The sequence below is a fragment of the Oncorhynchus tshawytscha genome, linkage group LG14 (assembly GCF_018296145.1).
Source record: "Oncorhynchus tshawytscha isolate Ot180627B linkage group LG14, Otsh_v2.0, whole genome shotgun sequence".
Classification (NCBI taxonomy): Eukaryota; Metazoa; Chordata; class Actinopteri; order Salmoniformes; family Salmonidae; genus Oncorhynchus; species Oncorhynchus tshawytscha.
Genome location: NC_056442.1, coordinates 18,477,446 through 18,497,780, shown reverse-complemented (window position 1 = coordinate 18,497,780; position 20,335 = coordinate 18,477,446). Strand labels below are relative to the sequence as shown.

General features: G+C 42.6%; 1 protein-coding gene across 2 annotated transcripts in view; it reads right to left on the bottom strand.

Moving 5' to 3' along the window:
* The window catches only part of LOC112266722 (glutamate receptor ionotropic, kainate 4-like), a 393,963-nt gene that overhangs the window by 135,949 nt on the left and 237,679 nt on the right, over positions 1 to 20,335 (bottom strand). Inside the window, exon 1 of one of the 2 annotated variants that reach the window (XM_024444451.2) lies at positions 9,592 to 9,726. The exons of the other annotated variant lie outside the window; for it this stretch is intronic. The gene's annotated coding sequence lies outside the window, so the exon portion shown is untranslated. Of the gene's footprint in view, positions 1 to 9,591; positions 9,727 to 20,335 lie in introns of those variants that run through there. 2 annotated transcript variants of the gene reach the window in all.

Sequence of the window (20,335 nt, the reverse complement as noted above, 5' to 3'; positions counted from 1 at the left end):
CCTCTGGAACATTAATATCTCCTTCCTTAGAATGACTGAGAGGTTTATTTCAAACCCCAGTCAGATTCCTTCAAAATGTATTCCTTTTATTAATGCAAATTGTCTGACTTTTAAATCAATTGTAATATTTCAGTCTGTTAATAAGCTTGGTTTTTTGACCATGGGAATACAAATCTCCACTGATTACTTCAGATACTAATTAACAAAGACAGTGGACTTTGTACGGCAGCGAGCAGCATAGCCAATAGGCCATGCATGTCTAATAGCTGTTTTATTTGACAAAGTATACTAAACTCAATATTAACACCATTAGAAGCCTTCGGTAGATTAGCTGGAAGGGGTGGACCATCCTACTCAGTAAACTTAATACAAATATAATGTGTGAAAATTTTTTTTTAAAGTTATCGTTTTTAGATGAAACTATACTAAATATATTTACGTCACCAAATACATACTTAAGGGTAGCAGCACTCTGTAGGGTAGCCGGAGGACAGCTAGCATTCTGTCCGCCTCTGGGTACTTTGATTTCAATACAAAACCTAGGAGGCTCATGGTTTTCACCCCCTTCTATAGACTTACACAGTAATTATGACAACTTCCGGAGGACATCTGTAACGATTTTCGCTGGTGGAAGAAGGAGTAGACCAAAGCGCAGCGTGGTAAATGTTCATGATGCATTTAATAAACTGAATACAAACAAACAAGAGAATAAAGGAAAACCGAAACAGTCCCGTATGGTGAAAACACTGAAACGGAAAATAATCACCCACAACTCAAAATGGGAAAACAGGCTACCTAAGTATGGCTCTCAATCAGAGACAGCGATAGACAGCTGCCTCTGATTGAGAACCATACCAGGCCAAATACATAGAAAAAGAAAACCTAGACCTACAACATAGAATAACCACCCACATCACACCCTGAACAAACTAAAAAATAGAAACATACAAAGCAATCTACGGTGAGGGCGTGACAACATCCTCCAACCTATCAGAGCTCTTGCAGCTTGAACTGACATGTTGTCCACCAATCAAAGGATCAGATAATGAATCTAGTGCTGAAAGCATAAGCTATAGCTAGCTAGCACTGCAGTGCATAAAATGTGGTTAGTAGTTGACTCAAAGAGAGAAAAAACAATAGTTGAACAGTTTTGAACAAATTTAGCCTACTCAAACCCCGGGCTCAAACAAAGAGGGATGATATTTTAGCTAGCTGGCTATGGCTATCCAACACAGGAACTCTTCCAAGTCAAGGTTTATTTTGTTTTTATTAATTTATTGCCACCGGGGCACAACGGTGTAACTGCTAAACTGGTTTCTGATTGTACATTGTACTGCATGATTGTAGCGGGTTTACTAACGTGTTAGTTCTAGTAGCTATGTTGACTATGACATGACAACAATGTAGGCTGTGTGTAGCAACAATGTAGGCTGTGTGTAGCAGTTAGCGATCATGATATGAGGTTTTGGCTTGGAAAGTTTTTTTTTGCCTGGTCACAGAGAGCTGATGTGTTGTGCACTGAAGTCCACAAGCGAAGGGAAAACGTGAGAGAAGGAGAGTGCGTAGATAGCTGCGAGAAGGAGGTTATATACACAACGAGCAAAGTGATCATGCTGTTTTTATGTGGTTGCTATGAAAGGGAACTTTGTTTGCGTGTGATCAGGGGTGTATTCATTCCGCCAATTCTGTCTTAAATGAAAGCAAACAGAATGAAGTGGGGATAAATATACCTTCATTTGTCCAATCGAAACTCTCATTTGCAACTGTTGGACTAATGATTACACCCTAGATCAGCTAGATGCAGGCAAGAGTGTGAAAGGTGGTATTGAATGTGTCACTGTCTGTCACCTTAATTACTCAAAATTCTCTCGACCTGTGCACCTACGTTGTAAACTTTCATTCATAGGCTAGGTTGTAGCAACCTCATGATGGGTAAATGGAAAATTTGAGAATCATGTAGTAGCCTAAATTAATGTTACATTGAGCTGGGTGAATGAAATATGAACGACAGTCAACCAATATGCTGTAATAGAAATAAGGCCATGATCATATATACACTGCTCAAAAAAATAAAGGGAACACTTAAACAACACAATGTAACTCCAAGTCAATCACACTTCTGTAAAATCAAACTGTCCACTTAGGAAGCAACACTGATTGACAATAAATTTCACATAATGTTGTGCAAATGGAATAGACAACAGGTGGAAATTATAGGCAATTAGCAAGACACCCCCAATAAAGGAGTGGTTCTGCAGGTGGTGACCACAGACCACTTCTCAGTTCCTATGCTTCCTGGCTGATGTTTTGGTCACTTTTGAATGCTGGCGGTGCTTTCACTCTAGTGGTAGCATGAGACGGAGTCTACAACCCACACAAGTGGCTCGGGTAGTGCAGCTCATCCAGGATGGCACATCAATGCGAGCTGAGGCAAGAAGGTTCGCTGTGTCGGTCAGCGTAGTGTCCAGAACATGGAGGCGCTACCAGGAGACAGGCCAGTACATCAGGAGACGTGGAGGAGGCCGTAGGAGGGCAACAACCCAGCAGCAGGACCGCTACCTCCGCCTTTGTGCAAGGAGAAGCACTGCCAGAGCCCTGCAAAATGACCTCCAGCAGGCCACAAATGTGCACGTGTCTGCTCAAACGGTCAGAAACAGACTCCATGAGGGTGGTATGAGGGCCCGACGTCCACAGGTGGGGGTTGTGCTTACAGCCCAACACCGTGCAGGACGTTTGGCATTTGCCAGAGAACACCAAGATTGGCAAATTCGCCACTGGCGCCCTGTGCTCTTCACAGATGAAAGCAGGTTCACACTGAGCACATGTGACAGACGTGACAGAGTCTGGAGACGCCGTGGAGAACGTTCTGCTCCCTGCAACATCCTCCAGAATGACCGGTTTGGCGGTGGGTCAGTCATGGTGTGGGGTGGCATTTCTTCGGGGGGCCACACAGCCCTCCATGTGCTCGCCAGAGGTAGCCTGGCTGCCATTAGGTACCGAGATGAGATCCTCAGACCCCTTGTGAGACCATATGCTGGTGCGGTTGGCCCTGGGTTCCTCCTAATGCAAGACAATGCTATACCTCATGTGGCTGGAGTGTGTCAGCAGTTCCTGCAAGAGGAAGGCATTGATGCTATGGACTGGCCCGCCCGTTCCCCAGACCTGAATCCAATTGAGCACATCTGGGACATCATGTCTCACTCCATCCACCAATGCCACGTTGCACCACAGACTGTCCAGGAGTTGGCGGATGCTTTAGTCCAGGTCTGGGAGGCGATCCCTCAGGAGACCATCCGCCATCTCATCAGGAGCATGCCCAGGCGTTGTAGGGAGGTCATACAGGCACGTGGAGGCCACACACACTACTGAGTCTCATTTTGACTTGTTTTAAGGACATTACATCAAAGTTGGATCAGCATAATCAGTAAAGCAGTGCAAAAAATACAACTATGATGAGGGGTATTTTAACTCTAGGTTGACCCCTGACCTCACGTGCTTCATGTTCTAGAATTCTTAGGGACAGCAGCGTTTAGAAGCAGACCGAACATTCTATGACATTCTATATAAATAAATAAATCTGTCTTGTCAGAAGTGTGCTCTATACACAAAATCGGCATACGGCAACATTTGCTGAGGTTTTAAATCAGCGATTTCCCATCATAGACTGTGGTTTTCCACTTTAATTTTGAGTGTGACTCCAAATCCAGACCTCCATGGGTTGATCAATTTGATTTCCATTGATCATTTTTGTGCGATTTTGTTGTCAGCACATTCAACTATGTAAAGAAAAAAGTATTTAATAATAATATTTCATTCATTCAGATCTAGGATGTGTTATTTTAGTGCTTTATTTTTTTGAGCAGTGTATATATATTTTTATAATCCTCCCTCATATTAAATGGTACCGACCGCCACTGATTCACACCCCTTGACTTTTCCCATATTTTGTTGTGTTACATCCTGAATTTCAAATTGATTAAATTGAGATTTTGTGTCACTGGCCTACACACAATTTCCCATAATGTCAAAATGATTTGTTTTTAGAAAATGTTACAAATTAATTAAAAATGAAAAGCTGAAATGTCTTGAGTCAATAAGTATTCAAACCCTTTGTTATGGCAAGCCTAAATAAGTTCCGGAGTAAAAATGTTCTTAACAAGTCACATAATAAGTTGCCTGGACTCTGTGCAATGATAGTGTTTAACATGATTTTTGAATAACTACCTCATCTCCATAACTCACACATACAGATAAATGTAAGGTTCCTCAGTTGTGCAGTGAATTTCAAAGATAGATTCAACCACAAACACCAGGGAGATTTTCCAATGGTTTGCAAAGAAGGACACCTATTAGTAGATGGGTAAAAAATAAAACAAGCTGACATTGAATATCCCTTTGAGCATGGTGAAGTTATTAATTACACTTTGGATGGTGTATCAATGCAAACAGTCACTATAAAGACAAAGGCATCCTTCCTAACTCAGTTGCCAGAGAGGAAGGTAACTGCTCATTTTACCAATGGTGACTTCAAAACAGTTCCAGAGATGAATGGCTGTGATAGTAGAAAACTGAGGAAAGATCAACAACATTGTAGTTATTCCACAATACTATTCTAATTGACAGAGTGAAAAGAAGGAAAAAAAATATTCCAATACATGTATTATGTTTGCAACAAGGCACTAAATTAATACTGCAAAAACTGTTGCAAATCAATTGACTTTTTGTCCTGAATACAAAGTGTTATGTTTTGGGCAAATGCAATACAACACATTACTAAGTACCATTCTTCATAGTGGAGGCTGCATCATGTTATGGGTATGCAACATGAGTAAGACAAAGGAGACGATCGTGGACTACAGGAAAAGGAGGGCCGAACACACATTCACATCGACGGGGCTGTAGGTTAGTGGGTCGAGAGTTTTAAGTTTCTTGGTGTCTACATCACCAACAAACTATCATGGTCCAAACACACCAAGACAGTCTTGAAGAGGGCACAACAACACCGTTTCCCCTTCAGGAAACTTAAAAGATTTGGCATGGGTCCCCAGATCCTCAAAAAGTTATACAGCTGAACCATCGAGAGCATCACCACCTGGTATGGCAACTGCTCAGCATCCGACCGTAAGGTGCTACAGAGGGTAGTGCATACGGCCTAGTACATCACTGGGGCCAAGCTTCCTGTCATTCAGGACCTATATACTAGGCGTTGCCAGAGACTCCAGTCACCCAAGTCATAGACTGTTCTCTCTGCTACCGCACGGAAAGTGGTACCAGAGCGCCAAGTCTAGGTCCAAAAGGCTCCTTAACAGCTTCTACCCACAAGCCTTAAGACTGCTCAACAATCAATCAAATGGCCACCCGGACTATTTACATTAACAACCACATTGCTGCTACTTGCAGTTTATTATCTATGCATTGTCACTTTACCCCTACCTATGTACAAATGACCTTGACTAACCTATACCCCCGCACATTGACTCAATACCGGTACCCCCTGTATAAAGCCTCGGTATTGTTATTTTATTGTTACTTTTTATTTCATTTTTTACTTTATTTTATTTAGTAAATATTTTTTTAACTCTATTTCTTGAACTGCATTGTTGTTTAAAGGGCTCTTAAGTATTTCACGGTAAGGTCTACACCCGTTGTATTCGGCGCGTGTGACAAATACAGTTTGATTTGATTTCTAATTGTTAAGGACTGGAGAGTTTTTCAGGATAAAAAAGAAACGGAATGGAGCTAAGCACAGACAAAATCCCAGAGGAAAACCAGTCTGCTTTCCAACAGACACTTACAGACGAATTCTCCTTTCAGTAGGACAATAACCTAAAACACAAGAACAAATATTCACTGGAGTTGCTTACCAAGACGACAGTGAACGTTTGAGTGGCGTAGTTATAGTTTTGACTTAAATCGGCTTGAAAACTACGGCAAGACTTGAACATGGCTGTCTAGCACTGATCAACAAACAACTTGACATAGCTTGAAGAATTTTAAAAATAATAATTTGCAAATATTGTACAATCCAGGTGTGCAACGCTCTAAGAGAACTACTCAGAAAGACTCACAGCTGTAATTGCTGCCAAAGGTGATTCTAAAATGTATTGACCAATGGGTGTGAATACCTATGTAAATGAAATATATCAGTAATATATCAGTATAAATTTGCTAACATTTCTAAAACATGTTTTCACGTTGTCATTACCTGGGGCGGCAGCCAGCCTAGTGGTTAGAGCATTGGACTAGTGGTTAGAGCATTAGACTAGTAACCGAAAGGTTGCAAGATCGAATCCCCGAGCTGACAAGGTAAAAATCTGTCGTTCTGCCCCTGAACAAGGCAGTTAACCCACTGTTCCTAGGCCGTCATCAAAAAAAATAATTTGTTCTTAACTGACTTGCCTAGTAAAAATTAAGGAGTGTTGTGTGTAGATGGGTGAGAAGAAAAAAAAACAATTTAATCAATTTCAAATTCAGGCCGTAACACAAGAAAATGTGGAATAAGGCATGCATATGAATACTTTCTGAAGGCACTGTACTTTCCAGAGCTGTCTAGCATCATATTAATTATTATATTCATATTATAAAATGTGTTCATTTACATCATTATAGAAGTACTTCACATCCAAACAATTGAATGTGGCAGACCAAAGAGATGTATCTCTGTGGGTTAGCCAAATGGTCATGAGAGCTTATGTCTTCCACCGTCTATCAGAGCACAACTTGTGGCTTCAATACAATGGCAACATAGTGAAACCTTTGCGATAAGAACATGCGGATTGGTTGGAAATGCAAGGGGATTCAAAATAACTTTGTCAGCAGTAGTGTCCTCGTCGTGTCATTGTTCAGAGAGAGAGAGAACATATCGTTTGCTAACAGGAAATGAATGACACAGTTGAGTCTGAGGGTGCTTTGTTGCCATGGCCTTGTTCAACTCTAACATTATTCATCTCAGAAATGGACAGAGATGAAAAAGAACTAATTACAACATATTGATCCATTTGGACTTGTGATTAATGTAGCTAGGACGGCAGTGTCACTGCCTGGGCTTCCACCATAATATCTAAGGCAAATACAATGAGTAATCAGAAGGCTGAAAAGAGAATGGAATCTAATCTCATGGTGGTTGATTAAAGGAAAATACCACTAAAAAATGCATCATACTGTGACACTTTCTATAATTTCATAGTTCTATATCTAGAAAACTTGATCACCGACATGCAAAACCTTTTGGGTTTTATCAACAGTGGACTAATAAAAAAATGTTTTTGTGTAGATTTTTCCTTTAAGAGACAAACTCTGTCTCAAATGACACCCTATTCTCCCCATGTAGAGTTATATGTGACTGTTAAAAAGTACAGTATGATATACAGTACTGTTGGGATATTAGGGAAATCCCAAATGGAGCATTGAGAACCTATGTGAAGTTTTTGCAAAATCCCAAAACTAATATCAGTAGGAAGTTACATGGAGTAGATTTTCGATCTGGCTTGAAAAATGAGGAATACAAGATTACATGTCTCTCATATCAAGAGAAATTCTTTCAGTTATGAATCATGGGGCAAAAGAAATCCCCAGGTAGAGATGTAGTGCAGAGCAAGAGTTCCCCTCAGGACGTGGGACACATTTATTTAGTTCCCAGAAAAGACTTTGCATAGTGCAGAAGCAATACTTTCTGCAATAAAAAGCAGTTTTACAAGAAGTTATAGAGAACGAGCACACAGGAAACTTTCTCTGACATTGATCAATCCGGTGTGTGTGTGTGTGTGTGTGTTCTAAGGGAGGTCATTAGGCACGGGGGAATAATGATGGCATTAATGGGGGTGATAGCTCATCCCGCTTGACATTGGAATCCACACCCTGGGATGTGTGGTGCAGGGGATAATTGTTTACATCTCCAGCCCTCTTTTTTTAATCTCTCTCCACCCATTTTATCACTTGGCACCGGGCTGCATTGTGGAAAGAGAACACCAGGCAGGCTCCGATGCTGCAACCACAGGATATGCATCCCAAATGACACCCTCTTCCCTATTCAGTGCATGACTTTTAACCGTCAAAAGTAGTGCACTTTATAGGGTATAAGGTGGCATTTAAGGCAAACACAGTCTCCTACACAGTATCTGTCTGAGCTGGAAGGAGGATAGAGGGGCTTTAAATCAGTCACAACCGAACCTTGATAGCCAGCTTTCAATAGCTGAGAGACTATGTCACAAGTGTAGGAAGTATGAGAATGAGAAAAGACTGCTAAATGCTGCCTGTGGCTTGAGCTGTTTATTAGATATCATCGTGTTGACTATGTTCATTGTGTCTTTTCTGTTTGTTGGTCTTTTTTTGTTGTGTGTATGAAAATCAATAACAAAATGTATTAATAAAACATATTTAACATAAACCGCCTATGTTCTTAAAGCATACATGACACTAATAAACCTGACATCATAGCTGCATCGAGCACTACTAAATCTTAAATTGGAACTGACAGCGTTTTACTTTGCAGGTATGAAACAATCATAATATCAGTCAAAAATACAAAATTCCCAGTTTATGCTACAGAATTGATTTTATAAGAGGTTTTTTTAAAAATAGGTTCTATTTGACTCAACATTCCATGACATACAGTAAGGCATTGTTGGCAGAGATGTAGTTCAATGCATGATTAATATAATTCACCAATACGTTTCTTGGTAGTCCCCAAAATATTGCTATCAGGTTGTAAATCACAGCTGGCCTGATACATTGTTGGCTGCCTTCATTTGGGATGAACTGTTTCAGTTTCAATGACTCAATGTAAATAAGGCTGGCAATGTCAACACAATCAAACTAGCAAGGACAATGACCACAAGTCAGTCATAACGTGGCTAATAGGCTAGCGTATTTATTCATGGAGCAATCTAAAAACAGAGCCTAACGTTAGCTAGCTAGCTGCTAGGAAGATGTTATGCCATTGGAGGAGTAACTGACTTTTCCCCCTCATGTTGCTTTTCGGGTGGCTACACAGCTAGAGATGCAGTTGTCATTTGGTTAGCTAGCAAGACATGTGAATCGCTAGCTGGCTATGCTGACCTTGGAATGACTGTTATGCTAACTGTATATCTCTTGCGTTCGCAAATTCACTCTGGCTATCTACTCCGATTTCAGAGCACTCTCGTCTGTGTGCCAGAGAGCTGAATCACCAATGAATTTACGAACTCGTAACACCTGCTGAATATGACCGGTGTCAGAAAGCGTAGACAAAAAAAAAGCAATAGTTAGTCACGATCGCACTAGATAAAATGTAAACAATGTAACCGGTTTTGCTAGGGTCGGAGTGAGGTGTTCGCTCATTTGTGCCAGGAAGTAGCTAGCTAGCAAGGTAATCAACTTTAGCCAGTTAGCTTGGGTGCTTTGTTGGGACAAGAATGCACATTGGCATGCAAGCAGCAGAAGGACAAGCAGGCTACGTACTATTCCAATTTTAATGGCCAACTAGCTAAACATGTTTGAGGGTGTTTATCTTTGTTGTCTAATGTTCCTTTGTTAAATTGGAGCTAATTTTGCTCTGGCTAGCATTAGTTGTTGATCTTGGTGTTGATGTGAATATAGGGAAAGATAGCCTACCTTTTTATGGTTGTTTGATGAACAGGACTAGGGCTAGGTGGTCATGGCATTTTGTCAGCCAGTTATTGCCGGTTTTGCGGTAATTGACCGTTAATTCATTTAAAGCATCTCCAGGCCTCCACGTATGTAAGCCGCTGCTGCGCACCTTTGGAACATCTACATTTTAAAAAGTCTATTCAATAAATGTAATATACACCAAAACACATCAATTATTTATTTTAGTCAGGTATAAAGAAACATTATGATATAAAGAAAATGTATTTCAGAAGAACAGAATATGAGTTGGCCTACTGTATGGCTATGCTCCATGCCATAGGCTGTAGGCTTGTTAATTTAGCTGACAAGTTATGCTTATAAGTCCCGTGACATTATTTCATTTTATATGATTTTATAGTAAAAAGAAAATAATTCAACTTAGTTGAATAAAATATAAAGGATATTTTTTCCCATTACAGAGCAGGTGCACATATGAAATGGCTATTAATAAAAGTAATTTGAAACAGGTCCTACATGTTAGATTTAGAGTAATTTGGCAACTTCAGTTGTGAATGATGCAAACTTTAGAATGTCTTAGAAATAAATAAAAATATGGGCTGCATGGTGCGACTATAGGCTACTGATGATTTGACAAAAAAGCTCTGTTCCTTGCCTCAGGCCGCACAGCTGTTCTCTCATCAAGTTATCATATTTTCACCCATCAGACTATTCTCAATTTAATCTTGTCTTTACTAATATGTAAAATTACTTTTGATTTAGAATGTCCCATTATCAAATGGGCAGGGGGAAAAAGACAGGTATATATGTATAAGAACACTTATACACATCACTTCAGACATCAACCACAGTTTGAGGAACATAATCTCGCTGCCCAACAGGTGATATTCCACCCAAACTCTGTATGCCATGGGCTCTCTAACCTTGTTCCTGCAGCAACAATGTACTCAGTGCTTAATTTGGGAAACCAAGTGAAATCTGTTTGAGAACATTGATAGTAAAATGTTTTCACTAAACTGTTTACAGCCCGTCTGCACACTCAAGAATGGAATAAAGGAGGAGATGGAAATGAATGTGGATGAGATATTCTGTATAGCGAAAGGTAATGTGTCACCCAATTAATTATGGAAATAGTTTTTATAATCCTCATTACTAGGCTATTCATAATCAAATACAAATTCACTAATTGTAGGCAAACTGTAAGCTGCTCTGCATAGTCAATGAACCAACAGCAATGCCTAGGGCTATACATTCTCTCCAAGACTCATGGACATTTTGGAGCATAGCATAAGGTAACCAGGCCATCCAGTATGCACAGTAACAGTCCACACTCAAAGGTGATCACTCAAATGTGTTTAATTTTGGAGTATAGGCTAGAAATATTATGAACCATAGACATCTTAAATCAGTTTAGTTTTATGTTTTTCTGCCTTGCATAATATACGGTAGGCTATTTCGAAATAAAGGCCCAATCATCATTTTAATTCAGGTTTTTCTTTTCGGGCTTGGGCTCATATGCATATGCATAAACTGTGATATGCATATGGTGTTTTGAATTAATCATCACCTTAGAAAGCGCTATCCATTTCAGTGTGTTAGGCTTTGAAACAACATCCACAACAACCATGTTTTACACTGTTTCAACCTGCTGTTCAACTTCTTTATTCAAATTGATCATCACAGTGAGGTGAGTTTTAAAAGTATGACAGGCCTACTGTTTTGACGATAAGTGTTTGATGTGATTTTCGATTGAATTTGCATTGCTGTCAGAGTGGTTAGAGTGACAACAGAGCCCTGATTATCAGGCTGATGGGCGTTAGCAAGTTGGGTACTACCAAAGCATGTCCAGAGTGCATAAAAGGAGATTACCGCAACTCAATGGTCACGTGACATTTTAATGCGATCATGACTCATGTGTGAGTCATACCGCAACAGCCATAAACATGATTTTAAAGATCCCAAATGTAAGAGGACTCCCGTGGTATTTACATATTTGCAGATATTCATTCAGGTGTCTTTTGTGGCTTTTGCCGGTCTGCGTAGACTCTGGTCCTGGACGAGATAAATGTTTTTATTAGGTTTCATTTACTGCAGTGCTTTCACATTCTATATTGCTATAGAATGATCATAAAAGCCTACATTTATCTAATTCCCAAACATTCTTAGAATTTATGAAAACGTGAAATTGACCATATCTAAGTGCTCACTTGCAGAAAATGCACAACACAAATAAGTACACTACCTGGGGGATTTTAATAAGATTTCATGTTGCTAAAACACTGTCAGTTCCACTTTAAGGGAGGCATTCCTCTTGCAAACACACATATGTAATGCTATGAGTAAATGCACCGTAATGTTGTAAATAAATTGGAGATCTACTACTGCAGTTCCCAATTTCATTGAGTGTACTCTATGTAGGCTAGCTAAATTCAGCAAAAAAAGAAACGGCCCTTATTCAGGACCCTGTCTTTCAAAGATAATTTGTTAAAATCCAAATAACTTCACAGATCTTCATTGTAAAGTGTTTAAACACTGTTTCCCATACTTGGTCAATGAACCATAAACAATTCATGAACATGCACCTGTGGAATGGTCATTAAGACACTAACAGCTTACAGACGGTAGGGCAATTAAGGTCACTGTTATGAAAACTTAAGACACTAAAGAGGCCTTTCTCCTGACTCTGAAAAACACCAAAAGAAAGATGCCCAGGGTCCCGGCTCATCTGCGTGAACGTGTCTTAGGCATGCTGCAAGGAGGCATGGAGACTGCAGATGTGGCCAGGGCAATAAATTGCAATGTCCATACTGTGAGACACCTAAGACAGCGCTACAGGGAGACAGGACGGACAACTTATTTTCCTCGCAGAGGCAGACCATGTGTAACAACACCTGCACAGGATCGGTACATCCGAACATCACACCTGCAGGACAGGTACATGATGGCAACAACAACTGCCCAAGTTACACCAGGAACGCACAATCCCCTCCATCAGTGCTCAGACTGTCCGCAATAGGCTGAGAGAGGCTGGACTGAGGGCTTGTAGGCCTGTTGTAAGGCAGGTCCTCACCAGACATCACTGGCAACAATGTCGCCTATGGGCACAAACCCACCGTCACTGGACCCGACGTAACTGGCAAAAAGTGCTCTTGTTGAATCTTATGTTCATACAAATATTTACGCATGTTAAGTTTGCTGAAAATAAGCGCAGTTGACAGTGAGAGAATCAAATCAAATTTATTTATATAGCCCTTCGTACATCAGCTGATATCTCAAAGTGCTGTACAGAAACCCAGCCTAAAACCCCAAACAGCAAGCAATGCAGGTGTAGAAGCACGAACGTTTCTTTTTTTTGCTGAGTTTATAATGTATGTCACATGTATGATTCTGAACATACAGTTAATGTATACTGTTACCCACCTATCTCAGTGTGAGTGTCGTGTACCGTATTATAATACTGTTGTAGAAAATGGGAAATCTCTATCGCCTTTTACAGACTCGACAATTGGTTAGCATTGTTGTGTGATTCTGATTTAGATCATATAGCAAGGTAAGCTATCCTCCATTCTGTTCATCATTATCACCATTCTCCTACTTAGCAAAAAACACAACTTCTGTACAAAATAACAAATAACCTCAGTGACAGTTGCAAATTTGCTACCGGCTCATTAAAGAAAAGGTGCCTTTCTTTTTGGCCCTCAGCCAACAACAGTACTGACTATGCATAGCGATCCACTCCAGTGCATTGGACGAGCACCCAGAGACTTTAATCGAAGAAACTAGGCAAGAAATCCTCAGAGCAGGATTGAGGATTGTGGGGGATGGAATTCAGTTGGATTCACTTTCACACCAGTGTAGCCAGCGTAGCGTAGAGTAATGGTCTCTCCTGAGCCTTGTTCTGACCCGACCAAGGGTTTGTTATTTTCCCACCACCGCCATCATGGCACACCACAGATACACATCACATTTCACTGGTGACAGAGCTGTTTAAATCGCTCTCTCTCTCTCTCACTGGGTTGTTCATCAAGACTGTGTCATTTGGGACACAGCCTTCAAGTCGCCGCCATGCAACAGGATTGCATTTTGAAAGATTTCTACGATTTGACCGTAGTCCACAGTTTGGCTTTGTTTCTGTTGTAAGTGTTGCTATAGCTACAGTACATAGGGGCCGGGATCCTGAATTAATTTCTGATTAATGTAATCCCCCTGAGATTAAGTGTTATGGGTGATGACACCGGTGGCATGCAAAAGTAATGTTTTGCAATTATGCACACAGCTCCTATGGTTTGAATGGTGAATTACATTACACACACACTTTGCACACACGCACACCTACACCTAACCAAGGACTTCAGCCACCCGAGTCATAGTCTGTTCCCTCTGCTACCATCTAGCAGACAGAGACGGTACAGGTGCATCAAGCCGGGACCGAGAGACTGAAAACCAGCTTCTAACTCCAGGCCATTAGACTGTTGAACAGCCATCACTTGCTGGCTACCTGCCCGGGTACTCTGCCCTGCACCTTGAGACTAATGCCCTATGCGCGGTTGGAGCAGCATTAGCCCACGGCCGACTATCTGCTTGGGTTAGCGCATACGTCCACAAATGATACAAGATTCATTGCATATAAACAGCTGCTTTAAAAAAAAGTGTGGGCCCGCTTTGCCACCTGTGGACAGCCATTCATCTTGGCACAAGCTGTAAAGTTGCTTTTGTTGCCTGGGTTTTTAATCAGAGGCTCAACCACACATAAACTGGTACACACACAGAAACAGAGGAACATAAAACAGGTGCACACACACACACACACAGCGAGTGAGGAGGACATTTTTAACACCGCTGCCAGCCTTCTTTAAAATGAATGTATCTTCTCCCTGCATCCTCCTCTGCAGACAGTCTACACATCACTTCCTTAGGTGGGTTTAACAGTGAGTGGATTTGAGGAGCTGGCATTCTTGTCTTGTAGGAAATCACGCACAGAATGAGCAGTATGACTGGTGACGTTGTCATGCTGGAGGATCATGTCAGGATGAGCCTGGAGGAAGGGTATCACATGAGGGAGGAGGATGTCTTCCCTGTAACGGACAGCGTTGAAATAACAGCTACTGAGAGAACAGCGACAAAACATTTCCACATGTTATTCTCAATGTGGAGGATATCATGTATTTTTAAGTGGTCATGGTGGAATGTGTTTCTATTTGTTTTGTGTTAAAGGCATGGTTTCGGATGTTGTTCAGGCTTTATTTGACCCTCTGCCTTTCTGAGTACAAAAAACGTGGTATAAAATAATACTCCCATTCAAAATCGTGTGCTGCTATGTGGATGCAGGCAAATAGCTCACCATATCATAGGTTAGAGTGAGGGAGTAATGGTCATGGATGGATATCTCCAGAGGGGGGAGAAAAATAAAAACCCCATTTGACTTTATAGTTGGTTTGAGCATGGCGCCAGCAACGATGAGGGTCGTGGGTTCGATGCCCGCTGGGACCACCAGTACAAAAATGACTGTAAGCCGCTTTGGATAAAACCTGCTAAATGCCATATTTATATATACAGTACCAGTCCAAACTTTGGACACACCGACCCAATCAAGGGGTTTTACTTTATTTGAACTTTTTTCAACATTCGAATAATTAGGGAAGTCATCAAAACTATGAAATAACACATATGGAATCATGTAGTAACCAAAAAAGTTTTAAAGATATCCAAATATTTTTTATATTTGAGATTCTTCAAAGTAGCCACCCTTTGCCTTGATGACAGCTTTGCACACCCTTGGCATTCTCTGGCACTTGGCTGCTTTTCCTTCACTCTGTGGTCCAACTCTTCCCAAACCATCTCAATTGGGTTGAGGTTGGGTGATTGTGGAGGCCAAGTCATCTGATGCAGCACTCTATCGCTCTCCTTCTTGGTCAAATAGCCCTTACAGAGCCTGGAGGTGTGGTTAAGTGTGCCATGAAATCTAAATAAATCACAGACAGTGTCAGCAGCAAAGCACCACCACATCACCCCTTCTCCTCCGTGCTTCACGGTGGGAACCACATGCGGAGATCATCCGTTTACCTACTCTGTGACTCACAAAGACAGCGGTTGGAACCAAAAATCTAAAATCTCAAAGCACAGATTTCCACCGGTCTAATGTCCATTGCTTGGTTTCTTGACTCAAGCAAGTCTCTTCTTATTGTTGGTGTCCTTTAGCAGTGGTATCTTTGCAGCAATTCGACCATGAAGGCCTGATTCATGCAGTCTCCTCTGAACAGTTGATGTTGAGATGTGTCTGTTACCTGAAATCTGTGAAGCATTTATTTCGGCTTCAATTTCTGAGGCTGGTAACTCTAATGAATTTATCTGCAACAGAGGTAACTCTGGGTCTTCCTTTCCTGTGGCGGTCCTCATGAGAGCCAGTTTCATCATAGAGCTTGATGGTTTTTGCAATTGCACTTGAAGAAACTATCAAAGTTCTTGACATTTTCCAGATTGACTTACCTTCATGTCTTAAAGTAATGATAGACTGTCATTTCTCTTTGCTTACTTGAGCTGTTCTTGCCATAGCATGGACTTGGTCTTTTACCAAATAGGGCTATCTTCTATACCTTGTCAGAACACAACACAACTGATTGGCTCAAACACATTAAGAAGGAAAGAAATTCCACAAATTAACTTTTAAGAAGGCCCACCTGTTAATTGAAATGCATTCCAGGTGACTACCTCATGAAGCTGGTTGAGAGATTGCCAAGAGTGTGCAAAGCTGTCATCAAGCAAAAGGGTGGCTATTTGAAGAATCTTTTTGTTTAACACTTTTTTCGTTACTACATGATTCCATGTGTAATTTCACAGTTATGAAGTCTTCACAATTATTCTAAAATGTAGAAAATAATAAAAATAAAGAAAAACCCTTGAATGAGTAGGTGTGCCCTGTCACGACTTCCACCGAAGGTAGCTCCTCTCCCTGTTCGGGCGGCGCTCGGCGGTCGTCGTCACCGGTCTACTAGCTGCCACCGATTCCTTTTTCTTTTCTGTTGGTTTTGTCTTGATTGTTTTCACCTGTATGTTATTTGTTGTTAATTAGGGGCTATTTAAACTCCTAGGTCCCGCCTGCTTTTGTGCGGGCTCATCCTTTATGTCAGTGGTGTGTTATTGTTTTGCTCTTATGTGGTTGCTGCCCGTTATTTTCCCTGGTTGGGGGATTTATCGTTTTTTTTGCCATTTTGCCTGGTTGTTGGCTGGACCCAGCTGAATAAAACATATTCATTGGAAGCACTGCTCTCTGCACCTGACTCTACACCCACCACTCCTAGCGATCCGTGACATGTCCAAACTTTTTACCGGTAGGGTGTGTGTGTATATACACTCATTTTAACTGTTGTCTGTGGTGGAAGAAGGTGAGGACCAATGCGGAGCGTGGTAGGTGTCCATTTTTTTAATAAAGAAATTGAACAATGAACAAAACAACAAAGTGAACGAACGAAACCAAAACAGTTCTGTCTGGTGCAGAATACAAACACTCAACTGGCAGCTCAGGACAGACGGGCGGCTCTGGCAGCTCAGGACAGACGGGCGGCTCTGGCAGCTCAGGACAGACGGGCGGCTCTGGCAGCTCAGGACAGACGGGCGACTCTGGCAGCTCAGGACAGACGGGCGACTCTGGCAGCTCAGGACAGACGGGCGACTCTGGCAGCTCAGGACAGACGGGCGACTCTGGCAACTCAGGACAGACGGGCGACTCTGGCAGCTCAGGACAGACGGGCGACTCTGGCAGGTCAGGACAGACGGGCGACTCTGGCAGGTCAGGACAGACGGGCGACTCTGGCAGGTCAGGACAGACGGGCGACTCTGGCAGGTCAGGACAGACGGGAGTCTGGCAGCTCAGGACAGACGGGAGACTCTGGCAGCTCAGGACAGACGGTAGACTCTGACAGCTCAGGACAGACGGGAGACTCTGGAAGCTCAGGACAGAGTGGAGACTCTGGCAGCTCAGGACAGACTGGAGCACCTGTAGGGAGGAGACGGAGAGACAGCCTGGTGTGGGGTGCTGCCACCGGAGGCCTGGTGTGTGGAGGAGGCACCGGATAGACCGGACCGTGGAGGCGCACTGGAGGTCTCGAGCACCGAGCCTGCCCAACCCTACCTGGCTGGATGCTCCCCGTAGCCAGGCCAGTGCGGCGAGGTGGAATCGACCGCACTGGGCTATGCTGGCGAACCGGGGACACCGTGCGCAGGGCTGGTGCCATGTATCCCGGCCCGAGGAGATGCACTGGAGAGCAGATGCGCTGAGCCGGCTTCATAGCCCCTGGCTTGATGCCCACTCTAGCCCGGCCGATACGAGGCGCTGCTATGTAACACACTGGGCTATGCCTGCGCACCGTGGACACTGTGCGCCTCACGGCATAACACGGTGCCTGCCCGGTCCACCTCTCTCCACGGTAAGCACGGGGAGTTGGCTCAGGTCTCCTACCTGACTTAGCCACACTCCCCGTGTGCCACCCCCCAATACATTTTTGGGGCTGCCTCTCGTACCAGCCGCGCTGCCGGGCTGCCTCCTCATATCGCTGCCTCCAGCTCTACCTTGCCCAGGGTCCTTTGACGTCCAAAATCTCCTCCCATGTCCAGGAGTCTGGAGATCGCTGCTGCTGCCCGTGGTCCTTGGTTGGTGGGTGATTCTTTCACGGTTGTCTGTGGTGGAAGAAGGTGAGGACCAATGTGCAGCGTGCTAAGTGTCCATATTTTTTATAAAGAAATTGAACACTGAACAAAACAACAAAGAGAACGAACAAAAACGAAATAGTTCTGTCTGTTGCAGAATACAAACACTCAACAGAAAATAATCACCCACAAATCAATGGTGAAAACAGGCTGCGTAAGTATGGTTCTCAATCAGGGACAACGATTGACAGCTCTCTCTGATTGAGAACCAGGCCAAACACAGAAATCCCAAATCATAGAAAAAGAACATAGACTGCCCACCCCAACTCACGCCCTGACCATACTAAAACAAAGACAAAACAAAGGAACTAAGGTCAGAACATGACACTCAGCAAAAAAATAAATGTAATCTCACTGTCAACTGCGTTTATTTTCAGCGAACTTAACATATGTAAATATCTGGATGAACACAACAAGATTCAACAACTGAGACATAAACTGAACAAGTTCCACAGACATGTGACTAACAGAAATGGAATAATGTGTTCCTGAACAAAGGGGGGGGTCAAAATCAAAAGTAACAGTCAGTATCTGTTGTGGCCACCAGCTGCATTAAGTACTGCAGTGCATCTCCTCCTCATGGACTGCACCAGATTTTCCAGTTCCTGGTGTGAAATGCACTCTTCCACCAAGGCACCTGGAGGTTCCCGGACATTTCTGGGGGAAATGGCCCTAGCCCTCACCCTCCAATCCAACAGGTCCCAGACGTGCTCAATGGGATTGAGATCCGGGCTCTTAGGCTGGCCATGGCAAAACACTGACATTCCTGTCTTGCAGGAAATCACACACAGAATGAGCAGTATGGCTGGTGGCATTGTCATGCTGGAGGGTCATGTCAGGATGAGCTTGCAGGAAGGGTACTACATGAGGGAGGAGGATGTCTTCCCTGTAATGCACAGCGTTGAGATTGCCTGCAATGACAACAAGCTAAGCCCGATGATGCTGTGACACACTGCCCCAGACCATGACGGGCCCTCCACCTCCAAATCGATCCCGCTCCAGAGTACAGGCCTCGGAGTAATGCTCATTTCTTCGATGATAAACAAGAATCCGACCATCACCCCTGGAGGGGCAAATCCGCGACTCGTCAGTGAAGAGCACTTTTTGCCGTCCTGTCTGGACAGTCGGTTTGTGCTCATAGTTGCATTGTTGCCGGTGATGTCTGGTGAGGACCTGCCTTACAACAGGCCTACAAGCCCTCAGTCTAGCCTCTGTCAGCCTATTGTGGACAGTCTAAGCAGTGATGGAGGGATTGTGCGTTCCTGGTGTAACTCGGGCAGTTGCTGATGCCATCCTGTACATGTGTGATGTTCGGATGTACCGATCCTGTACAGGTGTTGTTACACGTGGTCTTCCACTGCGAGGACGATCAGCTGTCCATCCTTTCTCCCTGTAGCACCGTCTTACGCGTCTCACATTAGGGACATGGGAAACAGAGTTTAAACCCTTTACAATGAAGATCAAATTATCTTTGAAAGAAAGGGACCTGAAAAGTTTATATACACTACCGTTCAAATGTTTGGGGTCACTTAGAAATGTCCTTGTTTTTGAAAGAAAAGCACATTTTTTGCCCATTAAAATAACATAAAATTTATCAGAAATACAGTGAAGACATTGTTGATGATGTAAATAACTATTGTAGCTGGAAACGGTTGATTTTTTAAGGAATATCCACATAGGCGTACAGAGGCCTCCATTATTAGATTCCGTCACTCCTATGTTCAAATGGCACGTTGTGTTAGATATTCCAAGTTAAGCATTTTAAAAGGCTAATTGATCATTAGAAAACCCTTTTGCAATGATGTTAGCACAGCTGAAAACTGTTGACCTGATTAAACAAGCAATAAAACTGGCCAATTTAGACTAGTTGAGTATGTTAGCTCAAAATGGCAAGAAACAAAGACCTTTCTTCTGAAACTCGTCAGTCTATTCTTGTTCTGAGAAATGAAGGCTATTCCATGTGAGAAATTGCCAAGAAACTGAAGATCTCATACAGCGCTGTGTACTTCTCCCTTCACAGAATAGCGCAACTGTCTCTAACCAGAAT